This window comes from Sciurus vulgaris (genome assembly GCF_902686455.1).
Source record: "Sciurus vulgaris genome assembly, chromosome: 10".
Lineage (NCBI taxonomy): Eukaryota > Metazoa > Chordata > Mammalia > Rodentia > Sciuridae > Sciurus > Sciurus vulgaris.
Genome location: NC_136470.1, coordinates 63,364,865 through 63,380,661, shown reverse-complemented (window position 1 = coordinate 63,380,661; position 15,797 = coordinate 63,364,865). Strand labels below are relative to the sequence as shown.

Below are 15,797 nucleotides of genomic sequence, written 5' to 3'. Positions count from 1 at the left end.
CTCTCTATCCTACACAGTGGTGGTGTCTTACAGCTGTACCTCTTGCCCTGTGATCCGCCATCAGGCAAATTGGACATGAATATGACCTTAATCTTTGCCTTGTTAGGCTTGGTGGAGGACCAAGAGCAGTTGTAAAAATTCGGAGAATTCTGGGAGACCTACTGCTGTCTCTCAATTTCAAAATGAGAAAAATCTTCATAAAAAATGTTGATAGTAGCTTTATTCATAGTAGCCAAAGCTTGGAAGCAACGAAGATGTCCTTTGATAGATCAATAGGTGATAAATTGTGGTACAATAGGATAGTATTCAGATAAAAAGAAATGAGATATAGAGCCACAAAAAGTCAGGAAGAAACCTTAAATGAATATTGGTAAGTGGAAGAAACCAATCTGAAGATGCTGTGTATTGTATAACTGTATGATATTCAAACTACATGACATTCTGGAAAAGGCAAGATATGGGGACAGTAAAAAGAGAGTGAGAGATTTAGGGGCAGGTAAGGAGGGAGAGAGGATAGGTGAAGCCCAGGTGATTTTTAGAGAAGTAAAACTACTCTGATACTATAATGGTGGATAAGGTTCATTATTCATTTGTCAAAAATCCACAGACTCTATAACACAAAAAGTAACCTCTCATGTAACTACAGACTTTAGTTAACAATAAGTGTGTCTCAATATCATCTTTTTGATTGTAACAAATGTATCACACTAATAAGAGATGTTAATAATAGGGGAAACTGGAAGAAGGAGGTGATAAATGGGGAGTACAAAGGAATATATGGAACTCTACTCTGTTCAATTTTTCTGCAAACCTAAAACTACTCTAAAAATAAAATCTAATATTTTAAGAAAACAGGGAGAGAGCCCTTTGTCCTTATTGACTTTTGAGCTCTTTGTTTGAAAGATCCTGCATAAAGATCAGTTTATTTTATGATTCTCATTGAGAGAGTGGGAATGATTTCTGAAGACATGAAACAGTTTACTACTATGTGCAAATAGATGTAGCATGACCTGGTGACACTTAGGGCATGAGTGGCCATCATTAATGGTGACAGGTTCCTCACCTAGGACAGTCTATAAAACCCACAAGCAGAATGTGATCCTCCTTAAACAATGACTTCCTAGGAACTTCTAGAGACAGACTGAACAAAAGACAAAAACTCACACCTATGGTAAGAGGGGCAAACTGCAGAGAATGGATAGAGGGAGGGTCGTTGAAATCACAAAAATTAGGTGCAGAATCAGTTTGATCATAATAACAAAATCAAACAGTCTGGGCAAGTCACTCAGCCACGTGGATGCTTTTCTTTGAGCATCTTCCCTCTGGTATCCCAGGAGTTTGCCTTCTATTTTCAGTGCAGACTTCTCCACAAATGTCACAGAGAAAGTGTCTCTGTTGGTTTCAGGGAAAATCGAGTCTTACTCCTAAGCTATAACTTTAGCATCTTCCAAAGTTCTAGTTGGTCTTCCTCATATGGTCCCTCTACCACAGAGTGGCCTAAGCTTGACCCAGTTCTCATCTCTGCTGCTTTCTGTGCTCTTGCCCCCACCTAGGATGATCTTTCTAAATGCCAGAACCTGGCTCAGTCTGGACCTAATTTCCACTTGGCCCAATTTCCCAGTCAATTCAATGCTCTGGTACTCAGCAACTACACTTGAAGGAAGTTTTTATTTTTCATGTATTTATTTATTTTTGTGCTGGCGATTCAACCAGGGCCTCACACATGCTAGGCAAGTGTCCTACCACTAGGCAACAACCACAGACCTGTCATTTGTATATAGCCCTCTTCCTAATTCAGCTCAACAAATTTGTCTAACTTAAAAAAAAAAAAAAAAAAAAAAAAAAAAAAAAAGGCTCTGCAGAATCTGCAAAGAAAAACAATAGCCCTTTTCCTTGGAACTTGGTTCTGAAGCTAAGAATCGCAAAGTTAAATGAATAGAGAGCAATTCCAAGCCAAGATAATAAACAAGGGCTTGGCAGTGAGGGCCTGCTTATGTATGCATGTGCCAAGAGAATTCAAAAGAAGGAATAGATACCTGTGGGAAAGGCTCACAGTGAAGACTTCTGGAACAAAACTGAAGAAGGGTAAATGGATTTCTGAGAAAGATCTAGTAGAAAACTTGGTCGTTTAATACATGCACTTCCTTTGTTTCAGTAAAATGATTAAAAACAAAGAGTCTAGGGGAAAGACATATATGGTACAATAGTAACATATTGCTTTCAATTTTTCAGTACACAGTCCCTACTGAATTCAGGATAATTATGAAGTTTTCCAGGTGACTTCAGGATACTTTTATAGCATCCTTTCCTGCTTCTCTTATTTTGACTTGACTTCTGGTGATGTTAGGATATGAACTTAATAAAGGACAAAAATATAAACAGCGACTGGCATGGTGGTGCACGTCTGTAATCCCAGTGGCTTGGGAGGCTGAGACAGGAGGATTGAGAGTTCAAAACCAGCCTCAGCAACTGCCAGGTGCTAAGCAACTCAGTAAGACCCTGTCTCTAAAAATAAAAATACAAAATAGGGCTGGGGATGTGACTCAGTGGTTGAGTGCCCCTGAATTGAATCCCTGGTAACCCACCCCCCCACACACCAAAAATAAAATTAAAAACAGAAAGACTGAAAAGTAAAGTTGCCAAATATAACTTAGGGAGCTTCAAATAAGAAATAGTAAAGAGTGCAGGGTTCAGGGCAGACTAGTAGGAGTGGCTGCAGGGAGGAAAAAGGAGGAAGAAACTTACTGGTTATGTACTTTGAAAGACAAGTCTCTTTCAGTTCTGCAGGTGAGCAGGCCATCAGAAAACCTGACATTCACCTCTAGAGGCTAAGGAACAAAGGTACTCAAGAGCACCATTTATGTCATTAACATTCCGTCTTTGGAAAAGGACGATGCCTCAAAGAGTGTCGTGATGCTTAGGTAATTAAAGCATATTAAGCACTTGGAACAGTGTCTGGCTCGTAGGTACTATGAGAACTGACTTTGATTATTCACATACAATTAGCACACAAAAGAGCAAACAAAATAAAATAAAATAAAAAACCCGGTTACTGTTAACATCAACATTCAGTTAGTATGTTATTATTGTTTTTTTTTTATTGTAAACAAATGGGATACATGTTGTTTCTCTGTTTGAACATGGCGTAAAGGCATACCATTTGTCTGATCATAAATTTATATAGGGAAATGTTGTTTGATTCATTCTGTTATATTTTCCCTTTCCCCCACCCCCACCCCTCTTTTCCCTCTGTACAGTCCTTCCTTCCTCCATTCTTGCCCCCCTCCCTAACCCTAACTCCAACCCTAACACTAACCCCTCCCGCCCCCCATTATTATATTATTTTTAAGTAAGTGCATATTTGCCTTTTCCAAAATAAATGATATCTAGGATGAGAATGATTCAGGTTAAATGAATGTTATTCTGGGTTTAGTAACGAATTCATATTTTTGTTCAGATGAGGAAGTAAACCTTAATAATTATATCAAGATAACCTTTGATGATGGCCTGATATTAACATGTTTGAAACAGGAGAATGTTAAGACTATTTAAAAACGTATTTTTCTGATTAAGGAGTAACTTCAGGGGATAAACCTTTCTCACTGGAAATAAGTGGGCTTGTTTCATTAGAGAAACCTTTTCCAATCCTTGATTCAATGTTACAAACCTGCTTAGAAAAGGGAATTGTCAAATTCTTTGAATTTCTCTGGTGGTCTGCATTTCTTGTGCCACATCAAGGTTCTCTGATTTGGGAGGTATATCTTCACATATAATAGGCCTGGTCCAGGCATACGGTGGCACACGTAGGGAAAAAGTTCCCCTGATGGTTCTAAGCTATGCATTTGGTGGAGCAGAAGAAGACCTGGCTGGAGAACTCCTTTGTTCTGACAACTTGGAGAGGAACATCTTAGTCATGACTTACTTGCTCCCACAAAACGACGAGGAGTGCAAACAATACCTTAGCTACCTGAATGATGGCTCTTCACATTCCTTCAAGCTAACAACAGCTAGGAGTTTATGAATTGTGTTTCTGAGGACAGCCCTATGGTTCTCAAATCCTCATGGTGATGGTAGAGAAAGGAAGAGTCTTCACATTTGATTTTGACCCCTAATCTTTTAAAAAAAAGCACTATTCAGCTCTCCAAAATTAAGTTCTCTAACTACAGGAAGTTTGCTTATCTGATTTCCAAGAGATAGTCCTTAGGGGCTCAAAGGGAAATCTTCCATCAGATGCTGGATAACTCAGCAGCGCCCTGGAAAATAGTCTGCACCACTGCCCACGGAAGCTTGTACCTGCAGAAGGTGATGAAAGATTGTAGTTGAAGTGCAGTTGGAGGGAAAAGTTACTGTTTTGAGAAAAAAGTACAGAAAACTTATCCTTAGTGCTGAAAATTCAAAATGAATTTTAAAGTCTTTTTTGTTTGTCAGAAGTTAAATATTTATGCAAGTATTATTTTGAAATAACCAATGAATGCAAAAAGGCAACACTAATAATAAAATAGTAGAAATAAGAGTCAAAGTCATAGGTTTATAGGGACCTTAGTAACAGGTCTGGTTTTGAAAAACAACTTAAAATTCTTTCAACATGCACAACTTCATGTGATATTCGTAGCAGAGCTAACTGCTTTTTATTTTGAATATCTTTAAAGACTACATTCTCTAAAGGTATGAATTTTTTAAATACAAATATCTTTTGGAAGACAATTCACTGAATGTGTGGTGAATCATTCTTTAAGGTGTGCTAACAAGGTATGTTTTCCCAATTTTCTGTGGTGTAAATCGCTTTATTCCATAAACATCACCATGAATAGAAGGGAAAGAATAAATGTACCTGGTATAAAAACATGAGGTTGCCCAATAAATGAAATCTATTGTAAAATTAAAATTGGATTTCAAGTCTGAGGATGAAGTTGTAGGAAGTTGGCCACCTTTGATTCTGAAATGGGCTTTTGTAGTAGTTCTCTGAACCCCTGGAATAAAGAGGGTTGATTTGTGATGGAATCTCCAGAGCCTGCAGTCATATATTACAATATGTTGTAAATCCAGAGGGTACAATATAGATTTCACAGGGGGCCCTGGGGTTAATTGAAATTCCATCTGTTTCTTCTGTGTAGCAGACATAGTAGCCTAGGATATTTGCTCACGATAAGATATAAGTCTTACAATTTTTATTTTTTTATTTTTAACCTCAAGTATAAGTTTGCCTAAATCTGCTTTTTCCTACTTCCACTTCCTACCTTCAATTAAAGAAAAAAAAAGTTTAAAAGACAGCCTTTATTTTCCCCACAGCTGCCCCCGGCAGCCCCCCTTCCCTCCAGTGCATGCCGGGTAATGCCATGTATTCTTAGGCTCCCAAAGGCCTCCATTACTGTCAATTAGTTACGGAATGCTACAGAGATTCATGCCTGACAGCTCGAGTAAAGGCAGGAGAAATGGGCTCAGTAGGGAGCGAGGGGCCTGATTCTTTTTTGTCCACAAGAAATACCTTTCTCAGCAAGGCTTTTAATGGCCTTCCCTTCTTTCAGTCCCTCTGCCCAGGCGCCCCCCACGATCCCAACACACGGCATATACACATATGCTCATATATTCATACACTGGCGTGTTTGTGTGAACATGGCACAGGACTGTGAGAACTCAGAGCAAGAGGCTAGGTTTCCCTATAACCTCTGAAAACAACAGAGCTTTAAAAGTCCTGACTCCTAACTTTGCTATAGTCAGATTCCTAACTTCTCTCCTCAGCAGGTGTCACATTGCTAAGTGTCTCCTCGGCCTTTGGCTTATTAGTATATTTTCCTTCAATAACTCTCCTCCTTCCAAAGCAGAAATGGTCTAGCCACAGACCCTGTGTAGGGAACCCACTGCTCCTGTGCTGCTGCCCCATGGCTTGGGCAGTGGATGGTAGCTGGCCATTGCTACCACACCCATGTTCTTCTGAATTCTTTATCTTTTGTCTTTTTCTCCTCTACTTCCCAACACTTATCCCTTCTTCCTCCTCCTGTCTGGATCCTTCCACTTACTCTGAAGACTTGAGGCCAGGGATTTTGTTTCATTCATGCATCTTCTTTCTCTCCCCTTTCTATCTACCCCAACATGTATCATTATGGGACTTTGCTCATGTCCTATGCCCTTGCTGTCCTATTGCCTGGAACACTTGTTCTAGATTTTTGAACAAATGTCTCCTTCTCATCACTTACATCTGAGCTCAGATGCCACCAACAGAGTCCTTTCCTGACTTCCCAAGCTAAAGGAGTCAAAACTCATGTCCAGTTGCTCTTTCCCGTCACTCTATTTTATTCTCTTCATAGTCTGACTCATCATCTGAAACTGTAACCTTCATCTGTATGGTTCCATGTGTGCTGTCTGCCTCCTCCATCAGAATGAGTTTTAATGAGGATGAAAGACTGTTTTGTTCACCAAGGAACCTGAGCTCCATAGAATACCACCTGCCACAAGCAGTACTGAAAATGAGTGAACTAAAAAACATTGTTTGTTCTCAGGGTTAAGGAAAACCTAAGACTGCAGGGTGCCATGGTTCACATCTATAAGTCAGACACTCAAGAGACTAGAGCAGGAAGATTGCAAGTTTGAGGGCAGCCTGGAAAACATATCAAGGCCCTTCCTCAAAAAGAAAGAGAGAGAGAGAGAGAGAGAGAGAGAGAGAGAGAGAGAGAGAGAGAGAGAGAGAGAGAAAAGAAAAAAAAAAAAAAAAAAAAAAAAAAGAGTAAGAGTTGTGGATGTAGCTCAATGGTAGAGCACCCCTGCACTCCTGGATTCAATTCCCAGTAACACACACACACACACACACACACACACACACGCACACACAGAGTAAAATCCAGCATCACACCAAAATGTCTTGCCTGCTCCTGGTCTGCTTTCTATTATATGAGTATTGGACTTTTCTCACTATTCAAAGATACACTAAGAAAAAGTCTAATAAGAAGATAAGAGATGCTTAGGAAATAATGAATACAGTGCTTAAAGTGGTCATATTCCTTCAGATGGGTTTGAGAAAGATGACAGGGTAAAGGTAGCAGAAGATGACATGCCAGGAAAAGGCAGCCTGTGGCAATTCATGCCTGGATTCTTCATAGTTTCAGGCCCTTCCTCTCCTAGAGCCCAGCCTTCTGCAGGAGTCCCCCACAGACAGGAGAAGGGAGATGTTCTCTGACTGTCTCATCCAGCATGTGAGTAAGGGAAGGCAGGGTGGGGAGGCCGTGGAAGAGGGTAGAGTGGTGGAAACCAGTGAGACCTGGGGCTTGGAAGTGACTCTTGGAGACAAGGGTAAGGCTGCAGCCACATTTCTTGGTCCTTGCAGTCTGAGGAATAATTGGGAGAACTCTACCCACAGTAGGACTCTAGGCAGCTAACTGCTTCTACTTTATATTGTCAACCCATCACCAGCTTCAAGATGCTTCCAGAATCATCAGGCTTCACATTAATGCCATCTGAGGTGAATTTCGAATGCTGTTTTCTTCCTCAATTTGCCTTACTTCAGTGCTTTTCAATCTTAAATGCACACCGTTTACCTGACAATCTTATCAAAATGCTGATTCAGAAGAGGACACTGGGATTCTCCAATAAGTCTGGGTGACCAACAAATTCCCAGGTGATGCCATAGGCCACAACATACTAGTGTTGGTCCACTGGTCCACAACACACGGAGTACAAGACATCTCTTCACCAGCTTGGCCAGAAGGACAACCAGCTTTGTAGAGATGGATGGTCTGTAGTCTGAATAAAAGAAGTGAAAATTTCATTAATACCTATTTTGGTTCTGCAGAAGAGAAAAGTGCTGTATTTCTATCTGTGATTCTTGTAACTTCCTTATTTGGTAAATGAATTTAGGAGGTGCTATGAAATAATAAATCAACTCATGTCCTGGATTTATTAAAGCTGTTTGTCCAATGTAAATTTCTATTTTTTTCCACACACTTGAATCAAAAACCCTTGCAAAGTTTCTCCTGACCTCCCCTTCCCTCCCTCCCATCTCCTCCCTTCCCCTGCCTTCCCCTCCCCTCTCCGAAGTTACTTCAAGGTGCAGAAGGAAATTAGCTATTGTTATGATAAACGAGGTTACTTGGAACAGAACAGACTTGCTGTCTACCTTGCTTCTCCTTTTCTCATCTGCTAAAGAAAAGGCGGAATATGATGAGGTGAGATAAATACAATTTTATAGTGCTGTGGCTGGAATGCGTATATCCTCCAAAATTCATGTTGAAGTTTGTCATTGTGACAGTATTAGGAGGTGGAACTTGTAAGAGGTGCTTAAGCCTTGAGGGCCCTGCCCTCCTGGCTGGGATTAATGTCACTATGAAACGACTGGATTTAGCCTTCTCTCTCTTTGCCTTCTGTCTTGTAATGTTTTATGCCAAGTTACGACCCAAGAAGGCTCCTGCCATATGCTGGCACCTCTATACTGGGCTCCCTAGTCTTCAGAACCATTAGCCAACACATTTCTGGTCATAATAAATTACCCAGTCTCAGATACCCTGTTATAGCAGCACAATCTGATTAATACACACAGGTGGTCAATACATAAAGTTTAGTTTGGAAGGAAGTACAATAGGAATATCTACACCTGCACATAGTTTGTTTTGCCCCAGGTGTTTGTGCTCATAAACATGCAGGTTTGGGACTCAACTTACAGAGGCAACTTACATTTGTAAATCCAAGGAAATTCAGAAGAGGATAGGTAGATTTACTAAATCTGAGCTAGGTGGCCACTGGTGGGGGGCGGGGGGGTCCAGATCCAAAAGAAACAAGCAATCTAGATAGGAAGATAACAAGCAAAAACTAAGCATAAAAATTATAATTTTCATAATTTCATAAGCTGCCAGAAGCTTAAGGGAAGTAAATGGAATTTATGGGAAGAAGAGATTAGTTTCAAGTAAGATGGTCAAAGAAGGTTTTCTGAATGGTAGGATTCAAATTGAAATTTGAAGGAAGATCAAGTCAGGAGAGATGGGAATAAGAGGGATGTGTATATCAGGTGGGTGAAAGGACAAAATATAGTGTAGATATTAGAGAACATGAAGTGTTTGGAGTTTATGAGAAAAAGTTTCATTTTTTTTTAAGTTTCATTGATTTGAGGGTAAGCTGATAGAGGGAGAAACAGTGGGAATGACAAAGTTGAGGTTAGATTAAGGAAGGTCTTGAATATTTGGCAAAGGTTGAACTTGATTCTGTAAATAATGCAGAACACTGAATGTTTAAGTAGAAAAGTACATTTTAACAAAAACATTTTAAGAGATTAATTTCAATAGCCCATGTATGGTGGATAAAGGCCAAAATTAAGATGGAGGCAGAGGGAACTAAAGAGATGAAGTAGAGGATCTAAAGAAATCACAGACTTTTATGACTGGTGGGATGTTATGATCCATAGTTGGGCAGAGATCACAGGCTTGAAGTTAGCGAATGAAAATGAATGGTTATCGGGGAAATAAATTCAATTTGACATATTTTAAGCTTAATGAAGACTAGGACAGGGGCTGGGATTGTGCCTCAGTGGTAGAGTGCTTGCCTAGCATGTGTGAGGCATTGGGTCCGATCCTCAGCACCATATAAAAATAAACAAAAAATAAAGGTATTGTGTTCATTTATAACTAAAAAAAATATTTAAAAACAAGACTAGGACAGACATGTGGACAATTAGAAGACAACAGTAGACAAGTGGAAGAACAGCCCTGCTTAGAGGTGATCCTAACTAAGGCCATGGGGTGAGTCTGGGAAATGCCCACCTGGGAGGGCTTCATAGAGAAACAGCAGGAGCAGAATAAGCAGAAGCCTGTGGAGAAGTAAAAGAAAGAGAGAGTGTAGGACCAGGCAGTGCCCACAGCACCAAAGGCTGCAGAGAAACCATGCAAAATGAGATTAAGGACAGGTCCCCCGACCACAGGGGGACTTTCCCAGTGTGGACCATAAAGTGCAAAGGTGGAAACATGTAACAAGAGGTTAAGGAGCAGGCAAATCATAACAGTTGGAAACTGTGGACTTTCCTTTAGGAAAAATAGGAGGAAAACTGGAGGTAAAGTCTGGAAACATGGAGAATGTTTGAACTGACCATAGTTTTAGGAAATCAGCAAAAGGAAAACGGAAAGTATAATGTAAAGCTGCTACCCCGCCCTTTACACTGCAGTCATTTCCCGGCCTCCCAACTACTGTCAGTCTGTGAACATCCTAGCTAGCTATTGGTTCATCAGGCAGCTTGCAAGTATCCTTCTCCGTTATAGGTCCCCTGTTAGCCCCGGGAATTCTACTGCTTAAGGATAACTTCCCCGCCATCTTTTCTCATGCTTTCTCTCTCCTACTCACTTTCTTTCTCCCCCTCGCTTCTCACACTTTCTCTTGTACGTGCCCTTTCTCTTTTCCTCTCATTTTCTCTCTTACCCTGCAGGGAGACACTCTGTTTGCTTAATAAACCCTCTTATGTCAATTCCCACGTCCCGCGTGGTTTCCTGTGTTCTTACAGAAAGTATTACTAAATGACAATTGAAGGGAGCATGAATTGGCCAAGTCAACACAGCACAGACCTAAAGACAGTGGACAGTGGGCATTACTCAGGGATGGGAACCAACACAACAGGCAGCAACAGCATGCCAGGTGCTCAGGAAGGCAGCACAGAGGCAGCTGTCCACACGGGTCAGTACACTTGAAAGGGAGAGTCCAGCCACCACGGCATCTCATGAGAGGAGAAGGATGATTAAGAAAGGTGACCAGGAACAACCAAGAGACTATTTCAACCCCAAGCATCCCAATTTAAAGGGGACTTGTGCATTCACTGAAGAACAAGCCCTCCCTGAGTACCATATCAACACAGAGCCTTAGCATGTTGGGGATAGAGAAGTAAAGCATTCCTGCCCCCAGGGAGCCTCAGAGAAGTTAGTGAGCCTGAGAGGAGCCCCCTTGAACCCTGTGAGAGCATCTGCTTCATGCAGCAGAGACAGGATGTAAATACTGTGAAGAGATGGCTGGAATAGAGCCTGCCAAGAAGCTGCCTGGGTGACAGGGTGGGAGCCAGCCCCTCACTCAACACCTTTCCGTCCTCCCCAGTCCTAACAGCCAAGTCACACGAGCTGCACCTTCAAGAGACTAGAGATGGAGCCAAGGAGTTCATTGTGATTTTCTTACATGTGAAAGGCACCTGAAATCTCCAGGCACTATCTGCTTGGTGTCAGATGAGAAAGCAATATGGGCTTTCCTTTTGTGTCTGTGTGGGACACTTTGCTCAGCAGAGCAAGTTGAATTAGGAGGAAGAGAATATGTGGGAGGTAGAGGGACATTTGGAATCCTTGATAGGAAGGCAACAGCCTGAGATACCCCACAACCCACTGACATGGGGTGCAGGAGCAACCAGAGAAGCTTTCCTGAGACAAGGGAATGTCTGCTCTGGCCTGCTTTCTATTTTATCCCCATACTACCTGGGGACTCTTCACTCAATCGCTGGAGAAGTTCTGGCTCTGCCACCTACCAGGTGTGTGACTTGGACAAGGTCATCTGAGACAACTATTTCATTTCCCCCTCCAAAGGGGCAATGATCCTTGTAGGACAAGTGCTGGAACGAAGCAGTTGCTTGTTGTTGTTTTCAGTTTCTCTTACCTTCCTTTTCATTTCTTGACAATAAGGGATTTTTCTTTTATCCAGCCACAATGCTTGGAAGCAGAGATGGATCTGTCTCAAGTAATGAATCATTTGCCCAGCTCTGGATTAGTGACTGTTATTTGACTAATGCTGCTCCAATCCACTGAAGGGAACTGAGGTTTTCTAATGGCCGTGTGCATTAAGATCTATCTCTGTCTTGGTGTCTCTTTCTCTTACATGCCTACACACGTGCATGTGCGCGCGCACGGAATGGAATGAGTCCATTCAGAGCTACTAAATTAGAATCTTGAAGAGGTGAGGCCTGGAATGTATTTTTAAAAGCTTCCACCCTTGGTTAAGAATGTAGTTCCTATTCAGACTCAGGCACCCTGTGGGAATACATAACAATGGTGTAGAAACATGGACAAATTATTTTCTGTGAGCTAAGTAAGTTCAGAGGCTGAGACTTCTTCAATCGCGCACTTAGGAACAGACTGAGATTTGTCCATTGCAGAAAAGTTCAAGCTGAAAAATAAATTTTGTTTTTCATTTGTTCTTTTGTGGACACCAACACAATTGAAAGTTCAAGTCTTGGCTTGCTCGAATCTTTCTACTTTTATTGGCTGCACATCACTTTTGTCCCATTGTGGATCTCAGCTTCACCTGTCACCACTTAACTCCTGTCTTTCCAAAAAGAGTGACAACCTCCTCAACTTCAGCCTCTCTTGGGTTCCCCAGGCATCCTGGAAGGAGGGAGGAAGGGTGCATAATAGAAGAAGGAGGGATTAGAGCCTGGGAAGAGAGGTAGAGGAGTGGCAGGGAGGAGAACATCCTGCTGGAAAATTCAGCAAATCTTCTCTGAGAAAGTAACTTTCAGATATGTCTAATGTCTTGGTCACTGTCCCACACTTAAGTGTGTGTGTGTGTGTGTGTGTGTGTGTTGGGGAGGTGGGGTGGCTGTATACTTAGAGTTGAAAATAAAAAAGCTCTCTCTATTGACTCCTGAAAGGCCGAGATAAAGAGAACCACATGGGACACATTGTGAGAAACGAGAGCTCAGAAGCTGGCCTCCTTTTTCCCATTATTGTGCTATTCTCCCCCTTCCCCCTACCCCTCCCGCCTCAAAATGTCCTCCCAGCCCCCACTCCCCTTTCCCTCTCACAGCCCAAAGACCCTCTTTTCAAGCGCTTGCTGCTGAGGCCCCTCAGCGGAGCCCAAGACCTCCATTCAGAGTCACTGATTTGGGCAAAATCCCTTATTCACCCCCTTCCCACCCCCCTGCCCTATCAGCTGAGCCTCAGTTCGGACCTCACAAAACAAAACAAAACCAGCCCATATAATTGATGGTGGCTGCCGGAGGACCCCCTCCGCTCTCCCCCAGGGGCTCCTGCCCAGGCAGCTTCTATTCTCCACATTTCCCTCCCTCCCTGCCCCCAATTCCTGCTGGATTTTCGTAGTTAACAAGTGCGCACTGTTATTATTGTGCCCCTATCATATTTATCCCCTTTCAGAGCTGATCTGCGCTTTTGTTGGAGGCAACCGGCGCATCTTTTGACATTTCAGCCTTTCTGGCTGCTGGGGGGCGCGGAGAGTGGAGGCGGCGGGGCAAACGGAGCCTCTGGATGGAGTAAGCAAGGCCAGCGGAGGAAGAAGAGAACAAAACCCCAGAACAAGGGGGACGGGAGGCGAGAGAAAAAAAACATTGTAACTTGTTAGTGACCCAATGGGAAAGAGGCTGGGGGAGGAGGGCGCTAACGAGTGTGATCCAGTTGCGTTTGAAAGAATCGCACTTCCAGCGAGGTTGAGGTTGGGAGGCGGCCGTCTTTATTACACCTCTGAAGAACTTCAGTTTTACAAGTTCACAGAACACGAGGGAAATGAGAGAAACCGAGAAAGAATGAAAAGGAATGAGAGCAAGAGCGATTCAGAGAGCAAGAGTAACAGAGAAATAGGGAGAAAAAAAAAAAAAGCCCACATATTTTGGGTAGTCTTTAATGAAAGACATAACTGCAAGGGGCCAAGAGACTGGGCAAAGTTTTCTTAAGACCTTTTTAAATACAAAGCTTAGGACACATCTCAGAATCCGCAAAACTTTAGATTAGTAAACTTCCCAGGTTCTTTCATATCCATTTCCATTGAGCAGTTAGAAGTCCTGGGATAGAAATAATGTCTGGAAGTGTCCAACGAACGACGGCGGAGTGTTGAACTATCAGTGGAGAAGAACTTAAGGAACACGCAGCTAACTAATTTTCACTTGACCTCCCAGAGAGTGGCATTTTCATCCCAGTTGTGACCATGAGGAAGTGGAACAGCCCCTGAGCTGAGGCCCAAGGTGGAGCAGGGGATCAAGAACATCTGCCTGCTGGGCCCACAGCCAGCTGCTCACAAAACCACAGCCATGGTCCTTCACGGTCGTGTTTCTGGGGAAGAATGTACATCGATGAGGAAATCTGAGGGACGGAATTCCAACATTCTCCTTAGGAAAAGAGTGCGTGTCCGTGTCCAGAGGACATTGTGGGGAGAGATTAGCCTGTGGGATTAGTCATCTTCTGACTTGGTTTTCTTCCCTTATAAGACAAAAAGAGCACTCTCATGAAAGGGTTCCTACAGGGACCGGCTCCAACCTCCTAGCAGGGTGCTCTTTCACTTTTCTAAATAGTATGTTGTAGTCATAAAATCCTGGTCCTTCCCAATGGCTCAAGACATTTACAAACATTAATTCAGCCTCAGGATGGTGCTGGGTGATATTTATTATTGCCCTCAGCTTCCAGATGGTGAAATAGGTTTAGAGAAATTAAATCTCCAGTGCAAGGTAACAGCATGGTCGAGTGAGGACCCCAATCCATAATTCCCAGACTGAAATCCACCTACCTTGCTGTAGGATCAATGTCATCCTACGTGTTCTTCAACAAAATTTCCAACAGTTCATTTTTACTTTTATGCCCAGCCTTTTCCCCTTGTTTTCTTCTTATGCAAATTTTACTTTTTATTTATCGACTTATTTTTGGTACTGGAAATTGAACCCAGGGGTGCTCTACCACTGAGCTACATCACCAGTTGTTTTTATTTATTTTATTTATTATTTTGAGACAGGGTCTCACCAAGTTGTTGAGGCTGGCCTTGAACCTGAGATCCTCCTGCCTCAGTCTCCCGAGCTTCTGAGCTGTGCTCCACCATGCCTGGCTTGTACAGACTTTTAAAGGTGTCCTTTATGCCTTTTATAATCTACCCTGAAGGATGAGGGTTGAGATTCTTACAGGTTTACTTCAGAATAAACCTATCAACTTTTATTTTCACATCATACAATTTTTACCCCACATTAGGTTTGACTTGCTTGTAGTCAGAGGCAGAAACAGGATTCCTGCCCCAACTCCCTTTACTCAGAATTACAGGGCATGTTTTAGCAAAAAGAAAGAAAAATAAAACAATTGCTTCCATGACACTTGATATTTTATAAAAAGTTTTCAAATAGCCTTTCAGTTGAACTTCACTGTAGCCCTGAGAGTTACACAGATCAGGAAATTGAATCAGACTTAAAAAGTTTATGTGTCTGAAGTTGTACAGCTAGGAAGTTGTGGTATTGGAGGAAGGGGAGACTATATTCAGGCCTTTTAGGTCTGAGGTACAGAATATTTTGTGCTAGTGCAAGAGAGAGTCTTTGGAAAATAAATTTTCTCTGTTTGTAGCAGTAAAGTTAACATTGGCAATATAGTATCTCAAAATAATTCAACCTTGAGGAAAATTTGTAGGTATGATAGAGTAGAATATTTCCCAGGCCTCACTAAGGAATCTAGAATCACTACTTTATTTTATTTGTTTATTTATTTATTTTTGAATCACTACTTTAAAAGCAGACAGATCACAGCAAATGTAAGGTGAACTGAAACAATTTTGATGTGAGGACCCACAATTTGGAAAGACATTGAAATGCTCTCTTTGTGGGCATAATTTATCCTGGCAAACTCCACATTTTGGAGTGAAAAGTATCATCCATTTTAGAAAAGATTGTGTGTTCTGTTGATATTGGATAAAGTGTTTTAATATATTAATTAGGCCGTGATAGTTAATATGCTGTTCAAATTATCTGTCTTCATTAATGTTTTGTCTAGTTCTATTAGCTGCTGAGAAAAGGGTGTTAACATCTCTAACTGTGACCATGGACTTATCTGTTGCCCTGTAGGGCCCGCAGTGGTAGCTGGCTTTGCCCTAAGATGGCG

At 41.9% G+C, this 15,797-nt stretch overlaps 1 protein-coding gene across 1 annotated transcript in view; it reads right to left on the bottom strand.

The window, feature by feature from the left end:
- Positions 1-6,809: 6,809 nt before the first annotated feature.
- Positions 6,810-15,797, bottom strand: part of GTPBP8 (GTP binding protein 8) — a 70,477-nt gene continuing 61,489 nt past the window's right edge. Inside the window, exon 8 of the transcript XR_013757317.1 lies at positions 6,810-7,734. The gene's annotated coding sequence lies outside the window, so the exon portion shown is untranslated. The remainder of the gene's footprint in view (positions 7,735-15,797) is intronic.